Below are 22311 nucleotides of genomic sequence, written 5' to 3' on the forward strand. Positions count from 1 at the left end.
TATTCCTGCACCCGTGGCAGGCAGCACTAATCAATCTGCTGATCTTGTGATCATTCTCAGGAAAGCCACTACCCACTGAAATTAGCACAGGCATCAAACCTATTTATTATCTCATCTGGGCCCTAGGGGCTTGTGTTAGTCCATTTGGGCTGCTACATTTGGGCCGCTACAACAAAATACCACAGACTGGGTAGCTTGTAAACAACAGAAATTTATTTCTTACTGTTCTGGAGGCTGAGAAATTCAAGATCAAGGTGTCTTGGTGAAGTCCCTCTTCCTGGTTCATAGATGGTATCTTCTCTCTGTGTCCTCATATGGTGGAAGAAGCTAGGGAGCTCTGTGGGGTCTTTTTTTATAAGATCACTAATCCCATTCATAAGGGCTTCCCCACCTCATGAATTAAGCACCTCCCAAAGGTACCACCTCCTAATACCATCACCTTTGGGAGTTAAGATTTCAACATATCAGTTTTGGGGGGACACAAACATTGAAACCATAGCAGGGCTTTTATGTTGACCTAGACCCAAGGTCCCAAGGTCTCATTTCCCAACTGGTGGTCCTTGAGCCAAGTTTATCAGAACCATTAGAACACTGACAGCTTGTTTAACATGTAGATCCCTAGGCTCCACCCCAAAGCTATGGAATTAAAATATTTGGGGTTGATGCCTCATTTCAAAGAAGCTGCTCAGGTGATTCTTCTACAGATATTGCTGATCAGTGTTCTAGGGACCGAGACTCATACTAGTTATTTTCTTTCTTTTTTTTATTTGATTGTGCTGGGTCTTAGTTGCGACAGGTGGGCTACTTAGTGATGGCTCGCAGCTTCCTTAGTTGTGGCAGGCTGGCTCCTTAGTTGTGACATGTGAACTCTTGGAATCCACAGTGTGGAGCCCTGAGGCCTGGCTCCCTCACATGAAGCAGCAGGAGAGGACAGTCATCAGAGCCTGGGCTCTGGAATCAGATGAGCCTTGATTTCATCCTGGCTTCATGACTTACTGCATCGAACAACCAAGGGAAAATGGTTTCCCTCTTCAAGACTGCAATTTTGACAAGGAGGTATCACCTCACACCAGTCAGAATGGCCATCATCAAAAAATCTACAAACAATAAAATCTGGAGAGGGTGTGGAGAAAAGGGAACCCTCTTGCACTGTGGGTGGGAATGTAAATGGATACAACCACTATGGAGAACAATATGGAGGTTCCTTAAAAAACTAAAAATAGAACTACCATATGACCCAACAATCCCACTACTGGGCCTGTACCCTGAGAAAACCATAATGCAAAAAGAGTCATGTACCACAATGTTCATTGCAGCTCTATGTACAATAGCCAGGACATGGAAGCAACCTAAGTGTCCACTGACAGATGAATGGATAAAGACGATGTGGCACATATATACAATGGAATATTACTCAGCCATAAAAAGAAACGAAGTTGAGTTATTTGTAGTGAGGTGGATGGACCTAGAGTCTGTTGTACAGAGTAAAGTAAGTCCGAAAGAGAAAAGCAAATACTGTATGCTAACACATATATATGGAATCTAAAAAAAAAAAAAGAAGGTTCTGAAGAACCTAAGGGCGGGACAGGAATAAAGACGCAGACGTAGAGAGCGGACTTGAGGACATGGGGAGAGGAAAGGGTAAGCTGGGACGAAGTGAGAGAGTGGCGTGGACATATATACACTACCAAATGTAAAATAGATAGCTAGTGGGAAGCAGCCACATAGCACAGGGAGATAAGCTCGGCGCTTTGTGACCACCTAGAGGGGTGGGAGGGAGACGCAAGAGGGAGGAGATATGGTGATATATGTATGTGTATAGCTGATTCATTTTGTTATAAAGCAGAAACTAACACACCATTGTAAAGCAATTATACTCCAATAAAGATGTTTAAAAAAACCCCTGCAATTTTGCAAGGGTAAAATTGTAAAAGTAGCAGTAGTAATGATAAGTCATCCTAAGAATGTGCTGTAAAGCAATGCATATAAAACATTGAATGCAGGGCTGGACATATTAAAAATGCTTAATAAATGTTGCTGATGAAAAAGATGATGACATGGTTGCCTCCTCATAAATCTCTGGTTGTCTAGTCTGGTTGTATATACATACATACAGGACTGCATGTATATGAAAAGCTGAAATCCATACATATATGTGTATATACACACATGTATATGACACACATACATATGTATGCTCACATATATGTGTGTGTTAGCTTTTCATGCACATGCAGTCATGTCCTGGAGTTGACTTATGTGCATCTATCTCTTCCCACCTCTGGGCTCTGTAACATCATGTTGGTAACTTGGCCATGGTAGGAATGTTTTATAGCATGGAAATTGGCAAACCTACACATCAAGGTTCCCCAACCACACACACACATCCCCACTGGAGAGCCAATTTACTGAGATACCACTGTGTCTGTGTACCTTGCATCTCCAATTAGACTCTAACCTCCTTTAGGGCTCGGGATGTGCTGTATTCACCCTTTGATCTCCACAGGGTTTTGCATGTACCTTTTGTACAGTAGTCTTCTAAGTATAGTCTGAGCCAAAAGCACAAAGGATGAGTGGATGAAAGCAAAGGAGAGAATATGCAGAAATGGAGCTAATAAAAAAGAAAAAGTTGTTTTAGAAAAACCGGTAGATGAGTAGCCAGGAAGGGCGTGAAGAATCACGAGTGGAGGGTTTGGATGGGTAAAATGGTTTGGTGGTAGGAAAGAAGGACTCTAAAAATAAAAAATCCAGAGAGAAAATGAAATTCAGGGTAAGAGTAGACTCCATACTATTTCAGACCACTGCTGGTAGTGTAGTTTTTGGGTTCCATTCTTTCAGATGAGTGCATTTGTTTAGAATGTTGGGACAGTTAAGGAATTGTTTATAAGAGCAAAAAATTGGAATCAATCTAATGTCCAAGAGGAGGGGATTGGTAAAGTAAATAGGATACATTCATTTTATAGAATACTTTGAGGTCATAAAAAGTGATGGAAAGGTCCAATAAAGTACAGTCAGAGCAATGAGAAAAAGCATGGAAAACTTGAACAATGTTATTCACAATGTTAAGGGGAAAAAGCAGCATGTATAATCACACTTTTGTATAAATATGCACGTATAGAGCAATATCTGGAAGAGTATATATTAAAACACTAAAGCCAGTTACTTCTGGCTGGGGATATTTTTCCTTCTCTTTTTTGCTTATTGCATTTTCTGTTTTTTTCCTATTTATAGGAAATTAATTAATTAATTCTAATTTAATTCTGTAATTAAAAAGATGAAAACATTTAAAATGTGTTTTCCACCCCTCCCCCTCCTCTGTCTGTCTGCCCCTCTCTCTCTCCAGACGTGTGTGTGTGTGTGTGTGTATATAACTGACTTTTAAGGTCATGGCTTCCTGAATATTGTTAGCAAAGTGGCTAAGAAAAGATCTGTGGACTAACAAAGGATTTTCTCTTACTTGCGAATTTATCTACATAAAAAGTCTTATATTGACTTAACAAATCACAGTTATAACTCTTAAACACTTAGTAAATTGCTTTGATTGAGAAAAAGTCAGCTTTATGAAATTAGGATTGTCCTAAGGAATTACGAAGTCTGCACCAGTATTGGGGGCAGGTGTGTTGCATTGTTGAATGGTGACTCCCCAAGAGCAGCTGGAAAAGCTAGAGGGTTCCAGCAGAATGACAAGAAAATTCCAAACATACCAGCCTCCCAGAAATGTTGTGCTGGCGATCTAAAGGGCTCCAGACCCCACAACAGCTCCACTGGATTCAGTGGCTAATGAATGGCAGGTGTTAAGATGCAGGCAAGTTTCCTGTGGCAATCCTGATTCACAGATGGAAGATGCATTTCTGCCCGCAGAGAAATAGTTTAGTGGGAAGTAGACTAGTAAGCTGAGATTTCCAATAAAGTACCATCAGAGGCGTGAATGAGCAGGCACAAGAGAGAGAGCTTTGTTGGGGACTCATCTTCCAGTAGAACAATGGATGAATTGGGAATTTTCTCCATATTCCATTTTCCCAAGAGGCAGAGTGGTGTAGTAGCAAAGAGCCTGGACTCTGGTGCTAGAGGGAAGGGGTTGAAGTTCTGGCTCAGTGTGCATCTTGGGTAGGTGACTTAACTACTCTGTACCTCAATTTATCAATCTGTGAAATGGACATAGTATGAGTCCCTGACTCATGAGGTTATTGTGGGGATTAAATGAGGTAATATACGTGAGGCACTTAGAGCAGTGCCTGGCACTCAGGAGGTGCTGTGGAAATGTTTCGTGTGTTATTATTTCTTGGTCTCCTTCTTCCTTTTCTCTCCTCCCCTTCCCCCCACCATTCTGTCCTCTTTTTCCTCCTCCTCTTTCTACTCTTCTCTGCCTCTCTCATCCTCCCCAAAATTTAGATTTCCATAATTGTTGGATTAATCCCTGCCTTCTGAAAGAAAATTGAATTTTTCTTAGAGATTTTTTTCTTCCAGGATAAGACCTTTTGATACTGATGCTAACAGCAATAGTTTGATTCTTCACACAATGTCCTAAGTGAATTTACTGAGTAGATTACTTATTTGTTTACTAAGCAAATACCTATTTATTTTCCTCAGCACCTTCTCTACGCTAGGCATGAGGTTGTTTAACCTACATCATTTCATTTCATTGCATTATCATCCCAACCGCAGGAAAGAAGTGACCCATTCAAGATCCAATAGGTAATGGTTCCTGCCATCTGTAGCCAGGTGAGAACTGGCATCACGCAGTTCTCTACAGGGCAGATGACCTTGACCTTGCATTACAGTGTGGATCAATCCCAAGGCCCCTGGATGATGTCACAGATATGAGCATCCTATCTTCCGGAGCCAGCCAATGTTGATTTACTATAGCTTTTAACAATTCACCAGCACAGAAAGTAAAGAAAGAATTCTCCTGCGCCAGAAGAGGGATCTTTCATTATTTTTATGGCAGTCTCTATATGATAGGAGCAATCTTGCCATTGGAAAACTCCACGTTGACTGTAAGATTATTAACTAAGTGAGAACGAATATTATGTGTGCCGGGTAGTTGGTGCGTGGGTGAGTCATGGGGCAGTGTGTGTGCATGTGTGTGTGTGTGCATGTGAGATGGGCTTATACCCTAGGAATACATACGGACTTGTGTAGGACACAGGAATTACATGTGGTGGATCCATAGTTTCAGGTGAATTTAGTCATGTTGCTGATGATTTTTTAGGGGAAGAGGAGGTGAAGAGTCTTGGAAAAGGGACACATCATAAAGTATGCCCTCCTTTATTTTGCCCTTCCTTTCTTCCTCCTTCTTCTCTGTAACATTTTCTCCTGTAGGCAGATGTCTGCGAACATTCAGGTTTGAGAAGCTCAGATCCTACCCTTAAATGGTTTTAAGCAAAGAATTTTCACTTTTTCTCAGAGAAGGTATCTCCCCACAAGGATTCTTTTCCTGGCTACCATGACACAGAGACAAAAAAGGCACATTGTTATTTTTGTTGTTTATAAAGGTTAGGAATTTATAAAGTATTTTTACATTTATCATTTTAATAAACTATCAGAACAAATATTTTAAGACATTCAGAGATATGTCTTGTTCAAGGTCATGTTCTCACTGGGTCAAAGAACATATGCATTTAAAATTTTTATGTAGTCAGTCAAAACCTCTTCTGCAAAGGCTGCACTGATTTCTATTCCTATATGCATGGTGCAAGGGTCCTCATTTTCTTATACTTTGTCAATATGGTCTTTAAGTTTTGCTAATTTGATCAATTTAAAATACGTCACCATTTTAAACATTTTCCAATTTACTAGTGAGGTTGGTCATTTTTCATATATTTATAATCCACTTATAGTTATTTTTATTTTTTGAATTTACTTGTTCATATTCTTTTGTCATTTTCCTATTGGTGTATTAAATTATATATTCTAGTGTACCATTTTAATTCCCTTGTTGCTTCTTTTACTGTATATTTTTTTGAGTTATTTTCCTAGTGGTTGCCCTGGACTTACCATTAATATCTTAATTTACAACAATCTAATTCAGATTAATACCAACTTAATTATAGTAGTGTATACAAAATTTTCCTCAGCAATATCTCCATCCTCCTTCCTCCTTTATGCTATTACCACAAATTAGATACACCCTGTGATCATCAGAGTAGTACATTTATAATCATTTTAAAATAAACTTTTAATATACTTTCATAATTTATAGAAACATTTATATTTTATTCAGTTGTCTTTTAAATCATATACAAGAAAAAAGGACTTATGAAAACTAAATTTATACTGTCTTTTATATTTATACCTGTAGTTACCTTTATCAGTGCTCTGTATTTCTTTGTGTGTATTTGAATTACAGTTTAGTGACATTTTATTTCTGCCTGAAGGACTCTCTTTATTATTTCCTCTAGAGAATTTCTGCTAGTAAAGAATTCTCTCACTTTTTGTTTGTCTGGGTATGTCTTAATTTGTTTTTCATTTTTGAAGAACAGTTTTGCCAGATGGGGAATTCTTGGTTGAGTGTTTTTTTTTTTTTTTCCCCTTTAACTCTTTGGATATGTCATTCCATTGTATTCTGGCCTCCCTACTTTCTGATAAGAAATCAGTTGTTAATCTTACTGAAGATCCCTTGTACATGAGTCAGTTTTCTCTGGAAGCTTTCAAGATTCTCTTTTGTCTTTTGACTGTTTTATTATGATATGTTTGGGTGTGGATCTCATTGAATTATCCTATGTAGATTTCATTAAGCTTCTTGGATATACAGATTAAGTTTTGGATCAAATTTGGAAAGCTTTTGGCCATTACTTCTTCAAATAGTCTTTCTACCCCTTTCCTCTGCCCTTCTGTCCCATTATTCTTATGTTAGTACACTTGATGGTGTCCCATAGGTCTCTGAGGCTCTGTTCATTTTTCTTCATTTTTTCCTGCTTCTTATATTAGATGATATCAATTGCCCTATCTTCATGTTTTCTGATTCTTTCTTTTACCTGCTCAAATCTATTGTTGAACTCCTCTAGTGAATCTCCCATTTCAGTTATTATACTTTTCAACTCCATAATTTCTATTTGGATCCTTTTTATACTTTCTATCTCTTTATTGATCTTCTCTACTTGGTGGGACATCATTCTCATACTTTCCTTTAGTTCTTTAGATATGGTTTCCTTTAGTTCTTTGAACATATTTTAAAAAGATTATTTAAAATCTTTGTCTAGGCTGACCTTCCTCAGAGAAAATTTCTGTTAATTTTTTTTTCCAGTGAATGGGCCATAATTTCTTATTTGTTTATAGTTTTGTAATTTTTTGGGTTAACAACTGCACATTTAAAATCATATAATGTGGCAACCTTGGAAATCAGATTTCCCCCCTCCACAAGTTTTATTTCTCTTTTTTCTATTTGTAATAATTGTTGTTTTTTGTTTAGAAACTTTTCTGATCTAAATCTGTAAAGTCTGTTTCCTTTGTTATGTGTAGTCATTGAAGTCTCTACTTAGTTAGCTTAGCGGTCATCTAATGGTTGGATAGAGATCTTCGTAAATGTCTGGAACCAATAAATCTCCCAGCATTTGCCAAAGTGCTCTGTGTGTGTGCTGGGAGCATGCTTCAATACTCAGGCTGGCAGTTTATGACTCTGCCTTAGCCTTCACCTCTTGTGGGTGCAGAGCACCAGAGTCAGCCAGAAGTGAGCACTTGCAGCCTTCTCAGGTATTTTATGGATGTGTGAATAACCACAGATACATGCACAGCCCTATGCAGGCCTGTGGTCTTTGAGATTCCCAGGAATATTTTAGACATTTTCAAAGACCCTACGGACATCTCACTCCCCACCTTTTTCATTTAATGAAAAAATTTTTTTGATCAGATTGTTGTTTGTCCCAACTGTTATTACTGCCTCAGGCAGCTATAATGTTAAACAATTGCTGCTGTTTTTTTTTTTTTGTTTGTTTGTTTTTTCCTAAATGAAAGCTCAGGGGAATCCTATTTGTACTGAGCAAGCTCTGAGTCAGGTCAAATAAAGAAAAGCTCTGTGAGTGGAATTTTCCAGGGGAGGACCATAAAGGACAAATTATGACAGTTCTCTGGGAATGGGGCTTTGGGGGAGTTCCAGTTTCATTCTGTCTTTTCCAATGGCTTCTAGGGTGCTGTTTCTCACTGTGATTGCAAGGGTGTTGATTTTCAAGGCTACTGCAAGTAAGCTGGGGAGAAGGAGTTGGGAATAGGGCAAGTTAAAATGTCACAAAACTCACTGTTCTTACCGAGATTCAGCCATTTTCCTGAAATAACTGCTTCATGGACTGCTACAAGACTTTGGTTAATTTCCAGAATTCTGAAAAAGTTAATTTTAACAATTCTTGCCAGATTTTAATTTCTTTAGTGGAGGGGAGGAACATCAGAGGTCCTTATTTCACTGTTTTCACTGATGTCACTCCTTATTAATTTTAAATTGTGTGCATAGATATGAGTGAGTTTTATGCAAACACACACACACACACACACACACACACACACTCACACACACAGAGCTATATATTTCCTCTATCAACTGCCTTAGTTATACCTCATGAGTTTTGATATGTGTCTTCATTGTCATTTATTTATTAATATTTTTAAATTTTCTTCCTAATCACTCTCCTCCCATGTTTTTAGTACCAAGGGAGTTTACTATTTCGTCTCCTTCTTCTTCCTCTTCTTTCTGTTCTTCCATTATGCTTCAGTATTTTTTTAGTTTAAATTAAAACCTTTATTCATTTATTTGTTAAACATTATTTCTTAAATTGCACATCTTTCTGTTTCTTAATTAATTTTTCATTTTTCCGTCCAGTGGGAGTCTTTTTTTTTTTTTTTTTTTTTCCAGTGGGAGTCAATGCAAATATTCTGAGGGTTCTTTTTGTTTGATTTTTTTTTTCTTTTTTTTTCTTCAGTTAAGTTTCTATTTGTTTTTAAAGTATTGAATATAGTAAAATTCCATTTTGGTTCAACAAAAGGTTTTGACGGTTTCTTAGATTTGATTGGAATTAGGCTTGAAAATGTTTGCCTTTGGGACCAAAAAACAATTACCCTTGCATAGCAACTATTCACCTGAGTCTTTAATGGCTAAAAATGTCTTTATTTATGGTTATTTGTTTTGCTGCATATAGACTTCAAGGTTCAAAATAATTTTCTCTGTGCATTTGGTCTTCTTGTCTTCCAAAATCCAATGTTGTTGAAGAGGAATTTTATGTCAGTCTGTTTCTTTATCTTATTGAGATACTTTTCTTTATGAACATTTTAAGGAATTTTTTTTTGGATCTTAGGTATACTAAACTTTCATCAAGCACATAGCTCCATTAACGCTAGTTGTATGAAATTGGGCAAAGATTTTTAGTATTTCTCTAATTAGTTGCCTCATCTGTAACATGGGGAAAATGATGGTTCCAAACTCAGGTTTACTATGAGGATTAAAATATATATTGCATGTAAATCACTTAGCCCAGTGCCTCACTTTGAAAGAGATTAATTTTTTTTTGGTATTATATTATTTACTCTGTTTTACTCAGTGGGCTATTTTAATCTAAATGCTCACACCTTTGTTCCACTGAGCATGTTTTCTATTACTTGTCTGATTCTTTCCTTTTCTCATTTTCTCTCTTTTCTCCTCCCAGTGAAGTTAGACCTCTTTGATAGATTCTTCAAATGTCTTAACTTTTCCCTCATATTAAAAAAAAATCTACCTTTTTCTTATATAGTAAGAGATTTTAATCCTTATACTTCACATGGTTACTTTTCCTTAAGTCTCTAGGGATCTCATTTGCTTTCTGTGTTTCAGGAATTTTTTACTGTATCTAGTCTATAGATGATGTGCCTTCTTGTTTTTCAGCACTTTTATGAATTTATTCTAAAAACAACAACAAAACTCACAAAACTATTCTTTATTATTTTTAGAGATATGGGAACAGTGTAAGTAGTTAATGTCTTAAATCATCATTTTGATCCCATCTATTGCTTTTCTGTCCCTCCCAAATATCATTTTAAGGTAACTTTTGGTTTTTTGTAGATTCCAAAATTCAGGTTCTCTATAGAAATTTTGGAAGAGTAAAAGTAAGTAATGTTGCCATTAATTCCACCATCATTATAGAGATAATATTAACATTTTCTTGTTTATAACTTCCAGTTTTTATGCATATGAAAAAATGGAATCCTACTGTACAGTTGTTCTTGTAACATGCTGTGTTTATGCACATATATTGTAAACATATTTATGTTATTAATCTTCTAAACATTATTTCTCTGTAAATATGTAACATATATATACCGACATTGACTCAATCACCTCATAGTTGAACATTTCTGCTTTATTAGTGCAGCCACTTGCATCCTTATAGATAATATTTGCACAAGTCTATGGTTATATTTTCAGAATACTGGAGTGAAAGGACTTGTAGAGATGTTTCTCTCCCATTATTTGAAAAGGATGTCCAGAGAAAGTCATATGAAATCATATCCTACCAGCAACAAGGGGCTGGCTGGGATTTCATGTAAGAATTCCTAAACTTTGGTGGTGGATATGAAGAAGGAACACAACTTCATGAAATACAGTGCTCTCCAAAGCTAGCCAGTCATCAAAGTCACCTGGGGTGCTTATTTAAATCACAGATTCTTGGACCCACCCTTGGAAATTCTGATTCACTATGTCTAGTGCTGGCCCCAGGAATCCATAGTTTTAACAAGCTCCCAGGTGATGCTAATGATTAACTGAGTTTACGAAACAGCATCTCGAAACTGAAGAGCCTGGGGAATGGGGGTAGGCAGGGCGGATGGTGCAGGGGTGTCCCAGATGTTTCCCAGTAGGGGAGGTCGATATGGGAACAGAAAAAGGGAGTTTTGATAGTAGGACTGACCACTTTGGGCAAAGGCACAAGCTCTCAGTGAGGACAAAGATGTGAGACGTGAGACTGCAGCAGCTCCCTTTCCATCTCTGGTCCTCAGCGTTTGTGTAAACTGAAGGGGTTGGACCCATCAGGGACTTTTCCAACTATGGGAGCCCAAAGCCACAATGGTGGAGGGGTGGCTGAGTGGGTGGAAGTCCAGGCTTTCCCCAACCCACCCTCCCCAGGGCCCCCAACTCTGCTTTATATTGAGGTCTCTTAAGGTTTTCTTTGGAGAACCGTTTTCTGCTGCCAAGAAGTTTGAAAATCTCCAGACTAGATGACCTTTCAGTTCTAAAAAGTCACATAAGTTTGTGAACAAAAGCTAGGGGGAGGAGGAACAGTCCAGAACATGGGGTTGAATGGATTAGAAGGGGAATCCAGAATGGACATTTTAGACCTCATTTTAATCTGAGGGCTGACCCTTTGGGTTGTGGCATTAGCTCCCAATTTTCATCTCAGAATCAGTGTACTGCCTGAGTCAACTCAGAGTGACCTCCAAGGAAAATTCTGGCTGCCTTCCCATCAGATTTTTATATTAAAATTTCAGGGGAAGTCCTTCCCTTCACAGGACCTGGAAGCCCAGAGAAATCACGGAGGTTCCTCTGCTAATACTTTGGTCGTGTCTTGCTTTTTGAAAGTGTTTCAACAATGGGGTATGTTTGACCTTCTTTCAGCCTTCTTTCAAGCTGGGAATTTAAGGTGTTCTCTGAATGTAGAGCAAACAAAGCTTTGGCTAACTTGCTGCTTTGATCTCTGAGAATTCATAGAAGCACGAAGGGAGGAGATGGGCCAGGGGCCCTGGAGGAATTAACTGTGAAAACCTGGCCAGTCTTTGTTGGATGGGGAAGCTGGGGTGGGGTGTCGGGTGTCTGGGGAACAGATGTGAGCCTGACTTGATCTTCTGCAGCTGCAGACAGAGTTTTGCCAGAGGTGAATGTGAGTTCCCACAGAAGCCATAAGTGCTCTCAGTGTAGCCCACCAGCGAGTGGTCTGTTTTTCCCCCCAGAACTGGAGTTAGTGCAGGGCTTTTGCAATTTGATTCCAGCGACTATGTAACAGGTTGGATGGAGAAAAGACTTATTTTGAGAAACCAGGGATTTGATGGGTTTTACCTCTGTGTTATTATATTCATTTCTAAACATTCCAGAGAGGTGATGGAGGGATAAAACCAGCCTTCCTCAGTAACCTTTTACTGCTTTGTGATCTCAGCTGAAATGATGGGCAGGGCAAGGTGGGGCTGAGTCAGAAAATGAGAGACTTCCTCCAGAACAGCATGCCTCTGAGTTTGTTCCGTGGAATACTAGTCCCAAGAGATACTCCAAAAGGTTAATGATCAAATAGGTTTGGAAAATTCTGCCTGTCGTGTTTTCTTCTGGAGATTCACAACACACATTTGAATACTTGAGGCTCTGAAATATCCTATAGTCAAGAGTAAGTCGTCTTTGACTTTGTTGAACTGAAAACTTCTTCAGCTTAATTGAACCAGGGAACCATCATCTTTTTTGGTGGGGCAGAGGCACCAATTAATATCAAGTGAATTGCATTTCAGGAAAGCCTGGTCTACAGGCTGGAGAAAGAGAAGGTTTTGCTTAGCATCCGCAGAGAGGGGGTTCCTGAAACTTCTCCTTTTGTCCTTGGTGGGAACCCACCAAGGTGGCTTCAACCACCTGGGAGTTCTTCCTAGGGAACCCACTCCTCTGCATTATTCTAGTTAGAGTAGCTCTGCTTTTTATTTCATTTGGAGAAAAAAATATATATAAGCTGAAACATGGTTGAGTCAAATTCCCATATAGAGGAAAAAAATTCAGAACTTAGAATGAGTCTGTTTCTAATCCCCAGCTCCATATTTTCTTCCTACAGAAAGAGCCAGAAGTGGTGACAAAGTGGCATCCTCTTGGCCATAGTAAATGATTCAGGAATGGGTAGTTGACCCATTAACCAATCAAGTCCCAATAAAGCTTATCTTGGGACTTTTGGTTGAGCAACTTATAGGCAAGTATTGTCTTTTCCACCGCACTTGTGAGGATGTGAGCCTGTTGACATCCATCTTGTCATGAGGGAATCACCCCAGAGACAGGGAGAGATTGGATCCCCATGAGTCATTTGTTCACCTGGATCCAACCAAGCCTGAAGTCTGTGCTATTTGTTTATGCCGACATTAGTGGCGTTTTCTGTTATTTGAAACTTGAATTGCCTTTACTCGTACAGTCCTCATCAGAGATCTTTTGGAACTACACATCTCAGATGACAAGAATTCATTTCTCTCTCTTCTTTTTCAATTGAAATATAATTGATTTACAATGTTTCAGGTGTATAGCAAAGTGATTCAGTTACATATACATGTTATATATATTATATATCATATATACATAAAATATATATAAATTCTTTTTTGTATTCTTTTCCTTTATAGCTTATTATAAGATATTGAATATAGTTCCCTGTGCTATACAGTAGGTCTTGTTGTTTATCTATTTTATATATAGTAGTGTGTATCTGTTAGAATCAAATTCCTAATTTATCCTTCTCCTCTCCCTTTTCCCTTTGGTAACCATAAGTTTATTTTCTGTCAGTCTATTTCTGTTTTGTAAATAAGTTCATTTGTATCATTTTTTTAGATTCCACATATAAGTGATATCACACGATATTTGTCTTTGTCTGACTTACTTCACTTAGTATGATAATCTTTAGGTCCATCCATGTTGCTGCAAATGCTTTATTCTTTTTAATGGCTGAGTAATATCCCATTGTATATATATACCACATCTTCTTTATCCATTTCTCTGTTAATGGACATTTAGGTTGCTTCCATGTCTTGCCACAATGAACACTGGGGTGCATGTATCTTTTCAAATTAGAGTTTTCTCCGGATATATGCCCAGTAGTGGGATTACTGGGTCATATGGTAGCTCTATTTTTAGTTTTTTAAGGAACCTCCATACTGTTCTCCATAGTGGCTGCACCAATTTACATTCCTACCAACAGTGTAGGAGGGTTCCAACAAGAATTCATTTCACCACATCTTCCTAGCTTACTCCACCCTTAAAACCAGAGCAAGCAATATTAAAGAAATGAAGTTATAATAATCATCATTAATTAATAATAATTAACTTTTTTTCCCTAGAAGATACATGAAAGTTTATCTAGTCCAAAGCCCCATCTGATTCTTCAGATTTGAATTCTGCCTGCCTCTCATTTTACTTTCTGGTTCTGGACTGACTGCAGACAAAATCTAATCCCTCCTCCATAGAAGAGTTTCCAGATTTTTGAAAATAGCTAAGACGTCTCTCTTACATACCAAAACACATCCCCTGCCTTTCCTAGTAGAGCCAGTTTGGGTTTTCCTCACTGTTGCACTATGAACATACCCTAGATGGCTCATGAATTTCTTTCGTCTCAGGTTGCTTTCATGTATGAAGCCTAAGGCAATGTATGCTCATTGTAGAATATTTAGAAAAGCAAGAAGAAAATGAAAACTCACCAGCGATCAAGCTGCCAAGAGATGGCTGTTGTTGATATTTTGGGTGATCATTCCTTCATTTTTCTTTTCAAGTATGTAGATGAGCACACGTATGGCTGTGCTGGACCTTTGCCTCCTTTCCCTTCTCTTCTCGTTGCCTGGGAGGCTGGCCTTCAGTGGACCACACCTGCAGCAGATCTTCTGTGCCCGCCAATTCCAGGTGGGTTTGGACAGTGGGGTTCTCTGGGCATAGATCTTGCAGAGGAGAGAGGCCAAGGTGCTTATGTCTCTGTTTCCTCATGGGAAGTTGTCTGGGGCTTGTGTGTCCTTCAGCAGTTCACTGCCCCTTCCAGGGCAGCTTCCAGAGTTGCTTCTGCTCGTGACCTTCTGCTACTAGCTCTGGCTATCCTCATGGTTACATTCTCCCACCCCTTCATCCATAAATTCTCCTGTAAGTGTCCTATTTGAATGTGCCGTCTTTTTCCAGTAAGGATTTTGACTGATAACAATTGTATTTTACAAATATGAAACATACTGTACAGAGTGATTTATAATCTGCGGTGTCATTTCTTGAAAACGTCTCTTTATAGTGTTTAACATTCCTCTACAACATTATTATAAATGGCTGAGTAGGTTTTATTTTTTTAACAAATGTACCATAGTTTATTTAAATCTTGAGAATTAATTTTTTCTCCAATTAATTTTTTTTCCTATTACTTTGGAAGTACTTTGATGAATATCCTTGTAGGTAAGTATTTACATGTATTCATCATTACTTCCTTAGGATAAATTTGTAGAAATAAAATTTCTGGATCAATAGACATGAACATTTGGAAAATGTTCTCTGTAAGTTGCCAGATTGCCCTCCAAAAAGTTTTATAGCAATTTATACTGTTTCCAATTGTGCATAGGAAGACTGTTTCTCATACTCTTTCCACTGTTTAATATTACAGTGAAATAATACTATTTCCAGTATAATAGGTGGTCTCTATCCTTTTTAATATGTAGTGCTTAGGAGTGAGCACAGACTCTAGGATGGAGAGGAGTGGAATTATCACCTTCTTCCTCCTGAGCATAATACCTTTATTGATATATCCTAAGATGATAGTCACTGTGGTGGGCAGAATAATGGCCCTCTACAGATGTCTATGTCCTAATACGTGGAACCTGTGAATATATTACCTCACATGGTAAAAGGGACTTCGCGGATGTGGTTAAATTAAGAATCTTGAAATGGGGAGATTATCCCGGATTATCCAAGTGGGCCCAATGTCATCCTAAGAGTCCCTATCACAGAGAAAAACGTGATGTGATGATGGAAGCAGAAGGAGGCTGGAAGACGTTATGCTACTGGCTTTGAAAATCTGGAGGAAGGGGTCACAGGCCAAGGAATGCATGTGGCCTCTAGATGCTGGAAAATGCAAGAGAGTGGACTCACCCCTGAAGCCTCTGAAGGGTATGCAGCCCTGCTACCACCTTGATTTTAGACTTCTGACCTCTGCATTTGTATTGTTTTAATTCACTGAATTTGTGGTAATTTGTTGAAGCAGCAGTAGGAAACTAGTATGGTCACTTTCTTGTTTGCTCTTGGTTCATGTTGAGAAGAACATCTGCTAAATCCCATGACCAAACGTGTATATACATATTTATTTATTTTTTTGATATGTTCTACTGTGAAGCCATATCAGTCCTCTCTTCAATCATGCCCTTGGTGCCAGGACCTCCGTGTGAACTCCCTTTGTCTCTGTGTTTGAAGTAGGGGCATGAGAGCAATCACATAGACATGATGTTGGAACCCAGCCACAGGGAGCCGGGTGGAGAGTGTTTAGGGAAATGGTGCCCCACTCTCTCCATGGCAGGAAGAAGCCCTTTGTAGATACTCCCAATTTTATGCCTAAAGCATTCTTTACAAATTCTATAATGTGAATTCCTTTCCCACACTTTCATTTTTCTTTTCCATACTTTACCACTTTTTCAAATTGATCATCAGAATATAGTAAAATAATACAGCTCCTCGTACTTGTGGAAGGATTTTCCCTTACCAAGTGCTTTCACGTAAATGATCTCACTGAATATTCCCAGCACTGTGCTTGGCAAGTAGTAGGTGTTCAGTTAACGACAATGCCCACCCTGCCCTTCCCCACAAAGAAATGTATTTTTACCCTCAGGGTTTCCATCAATATGAACACCCACATGCACAGTCACACCCACAGGTATGGGTGTACACCCATGGGTCTTCTCACTTATACTTGCACATTGTGTGTTACTCCTGTGGGCTCAGTTAGTACAGTATTTTATTTATTAAAAAAAAATGTATGTATTTATTTATTTATTTTTGGCTGTGTTGGGTCTTCGTTGATGGGCGTGGGCTTTCTCTAGTTGTGGCGAGCAGGGGCTACTCTTCGTTGTGGTGTGCAGGCTTCTCATTGTGGTGGCTTCTCTTGTTGTGGAGCACAGGCTCTAGGTGCATGGGCTTCAGTAGTTGTGGCTCGCGGGGTCTAGAGTGCAGGCTCCATAGTTGTGGCCCATGGGCTTTGTTGCTCTGTGGCATGTGGGATCTTCCCAGACCAGGGCTCAAACCCATGTCCCTTGCATTGGTAGGCGGATTCTTAACCACTGCGCCACCAGGGAAGTCCTGTCAGTTAGTACAGTAGTTTAGAAGTGACATCTTTATTCATGCTACCAAGAGAGCCATCACCCTTTTGTAAACCCCTGAACAGAAGGAGATCCAGGAAGTCCCAAGTCCATTGGTGTCCTGAAAAAGGAAATCACAAACTCTGTCACCGGGACATGTGCAGCTGGTGCATCCCCTGCCAGGGCTCAGGTTTAGTTTGAGTTCACCTTGAGGATGGAGGAAGCAGGAGAGGGTCTAGTGGAACAGTCCAGAACCTGCTCCCTCTGCCGGCTGCCCCACATCTGATGCTGAACATTCTCCAAGCCTCCTTCTTGCTCCTGTGGCTTCTGACTTGAACTTAGAGGTGACACCCATAGCACCTGAGTTCCCACGGTCTGTACCAAAAGGAATGAGTGAAAGCTGCATTTTACCATCTCAGCTTGCCTGGGAAGTCTCCTAGAAAACTGAATGTTTTGAGTTTGGAACATTGGACCTTTCATTACTGCTGGCTCCAGAGGGCTTAATCCAGACCTGGCTTCCCCATGGACTCTCAGTAAGAGCCTACTGATGGATGGGTTACAACACCCCATCACTTTCAACGTTCTGTTTTGAAACAGCTTTGTTAGCGATGTCCAGAATGCTGTTCTCTGGTTTTATTTTTATTGGAGTTTAGGAATCAGACGATGACGCTCTCTGGTCCCCAGGGCCTAGAAAGGCAACTCCTTAAGCATTTCTCACAGGCTCTGCTCCATGTGAGACCCAGGCAAACACACAGTGTGGAGACCCACCCTCACGTGAAACAGGTTTCCCTGGGGCCCAGTCACCCCACAGGCTCTCGGCCAAGGTGTGAGCTTTCAGAGGTGTAGAGGGAAGCTGATTGCAGAGTTTTCTGATGCTTCTAACTGCTGAATTGGGCTGAGTTGTTTAAGGAAGAGGCTTGTAGTTAAGTAAGAGCCACGAACAATGTATTCCTAACTCATACGACTTATGCTGGAGAAGCTGTGTGGTGAAGTGGGAAGAGTTCTGATTTGGGGTTTGGAAGACCTGGGTCTAAGTGCCGTTGCCTCTCCGTACTAGCTGTGTGATCCTGAGCAGGGTACTTTGTGTTTCAGTGTCCTCACCAGTGATTATAAAATCTCACAGGGTTTTTGGGAGCCTGGAATGAAATATGCATCTGAAACCATGTTGTATCTGAGTTTTGCTTCCTACTAAGTTTTGATTTTTGCTGGTGGGCATATCCTGCTTTATGTAGTTCCACCTAGTTGAGTGCTAGTATGCGATGACACGGTAAGCACTTACTGACCCAAGAAAATTCCAGATTAGTGAAAAACTGAAATTAGGATGGATTATTTGCTTTTAAAATAATTTACTTCTGTGTTCTTTTTGTTACCCAAGTCTTTTACAGAACAGTGACTGACCAATAGAAATATATGTAATTTTTTAAGGTGAGAAATTCATTGTTTTTTGGAAATCACAACATGATACAAACTTTAAAAAACTGAAAACTACCATGTATATTATGATAACTTAATATTGGTATTAGTCAGCTATCTGATGTCTCTACAATAATTTCTCCTACATTTTTGGCAGCCTAGTCTTTGATCACCTGTTCCTGTGACAATGATTTTGCAGTATTAGTTTTTATAGAGGGAATGGACAATATAATTTAGTTATTCTTCTAGCATCATTGCATCATTGGTAGTTTAGAAAAATTTCTTTTACTTTGCTGTTAATTACTGGAAATGTCTTCTCATATATGTGTTAAATGCTATAAATTTCCCTGTAAACACTGCATTTGCTGTATCCCACAAATTTTGCTAAGTTGTATTTTCATTTTATGGCTGCTTTTACTAGATCTTCTTTTTCTTTTGTTTGTCGGCCATCCCTTTATGTTTTGTAAAGGTTATCCTGCTTGAGATTTGCTGCAATTCCTGCATCTGAAGTTTAATGTCTTTAAACAAGTATGGAAAATTCCGACCCATTATTTTCTTGTGAAATATTGCTTTTACCGCATTTTCTCTGATGTAAATATTTGTTAAACTTCTTGCTCTATCTGCCATGTCTCTTAATGTTAGGTTCACAATTTCCAAACATGTTTCTCAGTGTTGCATTTTAGATAATTTATTTGTATCTATCTTTCCATTCTCTAATTTTCCATTTGGCTGTTTCTCCTTTTCTGTGGAGGTTTTAATTTCAATTGCCATGGTTTTCATTTCTAAAAGTTCTTTTTGTCAATTTTGCTTGGTCTTTTAAAAAGTCTTTTACTTCTTGTTTGTGTTTCAAATTTCTCTTTTATTCCTTTAAATATAAAATTTATACTCTGTCTGAAATTCTAATGTCTGAAATATTTGTGAGTCTGATTCAGCTATTATGTGTCTGCTGATATTCACATAATGCTTTGTTTCTACGTGTCTTTTGTTATGTTTGGCTGTGAGTTGTTAATTTTCCCTGGAACACAGATAGATAATCTAAAATCTTCTAGTAGCTATATTAAAAACGTAAAAAGAAACAAGTGAAATTAATTTTGCTAATATATTTTATTTAACCCAATATGTCAAAAATATTATCACTTTAATATGTAGTCAATATAAAAATTATTGAGATATTTATATTCTTTTTTTGTATGCAGTCTGAAAAATCCAGTGTGTATTTTATATTTCCAGCACATCTCAATTCAGACATTAACTTTACCAGAAACACTTGATCTATATTTAGAGTTCACAAAATTTACAGTTGAAAAAGTAGATTCACATACCCAAGATGTTTCAAAAGGGTTTTCTGAAAATTAAATTGAGTATCAGTCTTTAAATTTAGATTGAGTAAAATAGAGTAAAAAAAATTAACTCTTCAGTAGCACTGGCCATATTTCAAGGGCTTAACTGCTACATATGGCTAGTGGCTATTGTATTGGACCGTGTAGTCTTAGAACAATTAAATTTTGCTCTTGACGTTCCAGTTCAGACATGCTTTCTAGGGTCTAGTCTTTGGCAAATACTGAGGAATAGTTGTACAGGTTAGACTTGTGGTTCTCAGGTCTGGGGATCTATTAAAAATATCATTTATGGGTCCTCTTGGACTAAAGGAAATGAATTTCTGCAGGTGGGATCTGGGCATGAGTACTTTTTTTTAAAACCTTCCACATGAGTCTAATGTACAGCCCCAGCTGGAAGCTCTGGAAGATGAATTTGGCTAATATTGCAATATGATGCTTCTTATTGTCTGAGCAACCTATGGAAACATGGAAAGGAATAAATTGGCATAGAAGGCACTGGTACTTTTTATTTTTTTTAATGCCTCTGTCAGAACAAAAATCTTTTTAAATTTACATTTTGTTAGTATTCTTACCAAGTGGGAGAACTCTATCAATAAGTTTTCAGTTGCTTTATTACTTTGGAAATAAAAAATATTTAGCCTTTTAGTCAACATTAAGTTGATGTGTTCTTGGGGCTTTTCCCAAGAACGTGCTGTTACTATTTTATTTAAGAGTGTTTAGAGAAGCTTTCCATTCTGGCTAAATGCAACTACCTATACTTATTTGAGAACTGTAAGATTCTAGTGAGATCTTACATGTCAAAATTATAGCACAGCTGCTATACACAACCTATATTGACATAATAACTATCACTCCATCATGACTCACCACTGTTGATGAGCCAAATTGGTTTTAGCAACATGTCTGACCTAACTTCAGTGACATCATTGTGGCTGAGCCAGTGTGGGTGAATTTCATGAAGATCTTCCTGTTCCATGTCTGAATCTGCCAATTGGTTGTTTAGATACCTGTACTAGTTTTCATAGTTGGGCATTTGTATTACTTAATTAATTTACTATTCTTATTTCCAGAAACCTAATGATATTTTTTCATTTCACTAATGAAATTTTTTCATTTCACTTATTCAATCAACAAAATTTTATGGTGCAGCTACCCGGCTCCAGGCACTATGATAAGTCTGATTGGCAATTAGGCTTCATCTCGTGTGCCAACCCTAATCGTTGATTGCATGGTGTTGAACAGCATTCTGAATTTCTGCCTAGGCTTAGTGGGAACGAAAGCCATGGATAATTAGTCATGTCTGCCATAGACATAGGAGGAGAGAGTGGGGTCCCATATGCAAGATTTTTAGCACCCTGTGCTAGAAACTGGGGATATAAAATAATTAGCATTTGTTCCATCAGGGAAGACAGACAAAAAACTAAGAAAATCATGTGGTAAGTTGTATGATATTGGTTTCTAGAAAGTTCTATCGAAACATAGAGGAGGTAGCAATTAATATAGCCTGGGAGGGTGTAGCAATGGTGGTGGGGAAATCAGGGGAATGCGAAGAAATTGTCACAAAGGTAATATTTCAAGGGAATAAGGAAGGATTTGTAGGAATTCAGCAGAAAATAAGGAAGGGCATTCTTTCTGTGTGTGCATTTTCATCCTTTGATAGGTTACTATCAAAGTAAATGGGATTCACTAATGTTATCAGTGAAGTTTGGATACATTAAAAAGTATTGTACCTAATATAAATAATGAAATCTGATCAACTGAGAACACTGAACAGTTGGGAACAGTTAGACACATAGTAGGTGATAAATATTTGCTGAATTAATGAATGAACATATTTCATAGTCATATTCATATGGTTAGCATAAGTAACCGAGATCCTACTTTATGCACATTTTTACATGCAACTTGTAAACATATCATATGTATTTTCTACATCATAAGTATTCTTTAACGTAGTTTTAAAATACTTACCATATTTTAGCTAGTGCATATGCAAAAATTTGCTACACGACTCCCCTGTTCCTAGGTGGTTTCAATCCTTTGCTGTTTGGAAGACTGTCTTGAATCTTTTCTTCATGTTCTCTTTTCCTGTGTTCCCAGAAGCAGTCTTGTTGGATTAAGAGACGTGAATAGTTGAGTTCTTGATCCACGTGTCAAACTGTGGAGCTTCATTTTGAGGTGGGATTCCTTCTTCTTGTCACCTGGTGTGGTAAGGGGCATGCTCTTAGTTTTAGGGAGGCACAGACCACACAGGAATAGCTAAAGGGTCTATGGTGAACCCCTAGGTGTACTAGGGCTAGTGACTGGGGGTCTGGCCTTGGGGCCATGAGATGAGTGATGGGCAAGTAAGGGGCAGGGTAAAATGTGGCATTGGGTGGGAATGACTTAGTGGTGAGCTGCTGTGCTCATCCAGAAGTGGTTTTGTGATTGCGATAGATCCCAGACATCTTAGAGTATTGAAAAGAGCATGGACGTGGATCAGAACACCTTGGTTCAATCCTGCCCTTTCGCTGACCAGCTCTGTGGCTCTGAGCAGGTGACAATCTCTGTGAACCCCAGTGACCTCCCT

This window comes from Phocoena sinus, chromosome 2 (assembly GCF_008692025.1).
Source record: "Phocoena sinus isolate mPhoSin1 chromosome 2, mPhoSin1.pri, whole genome shotgun sequence".
NCBI classification, from domain to species: Eukaryota; Metazoa; Chordata; class Mammalia; order Artiodactyla; family Phocoenidae; genus Phocoena; species Phocoena sinus.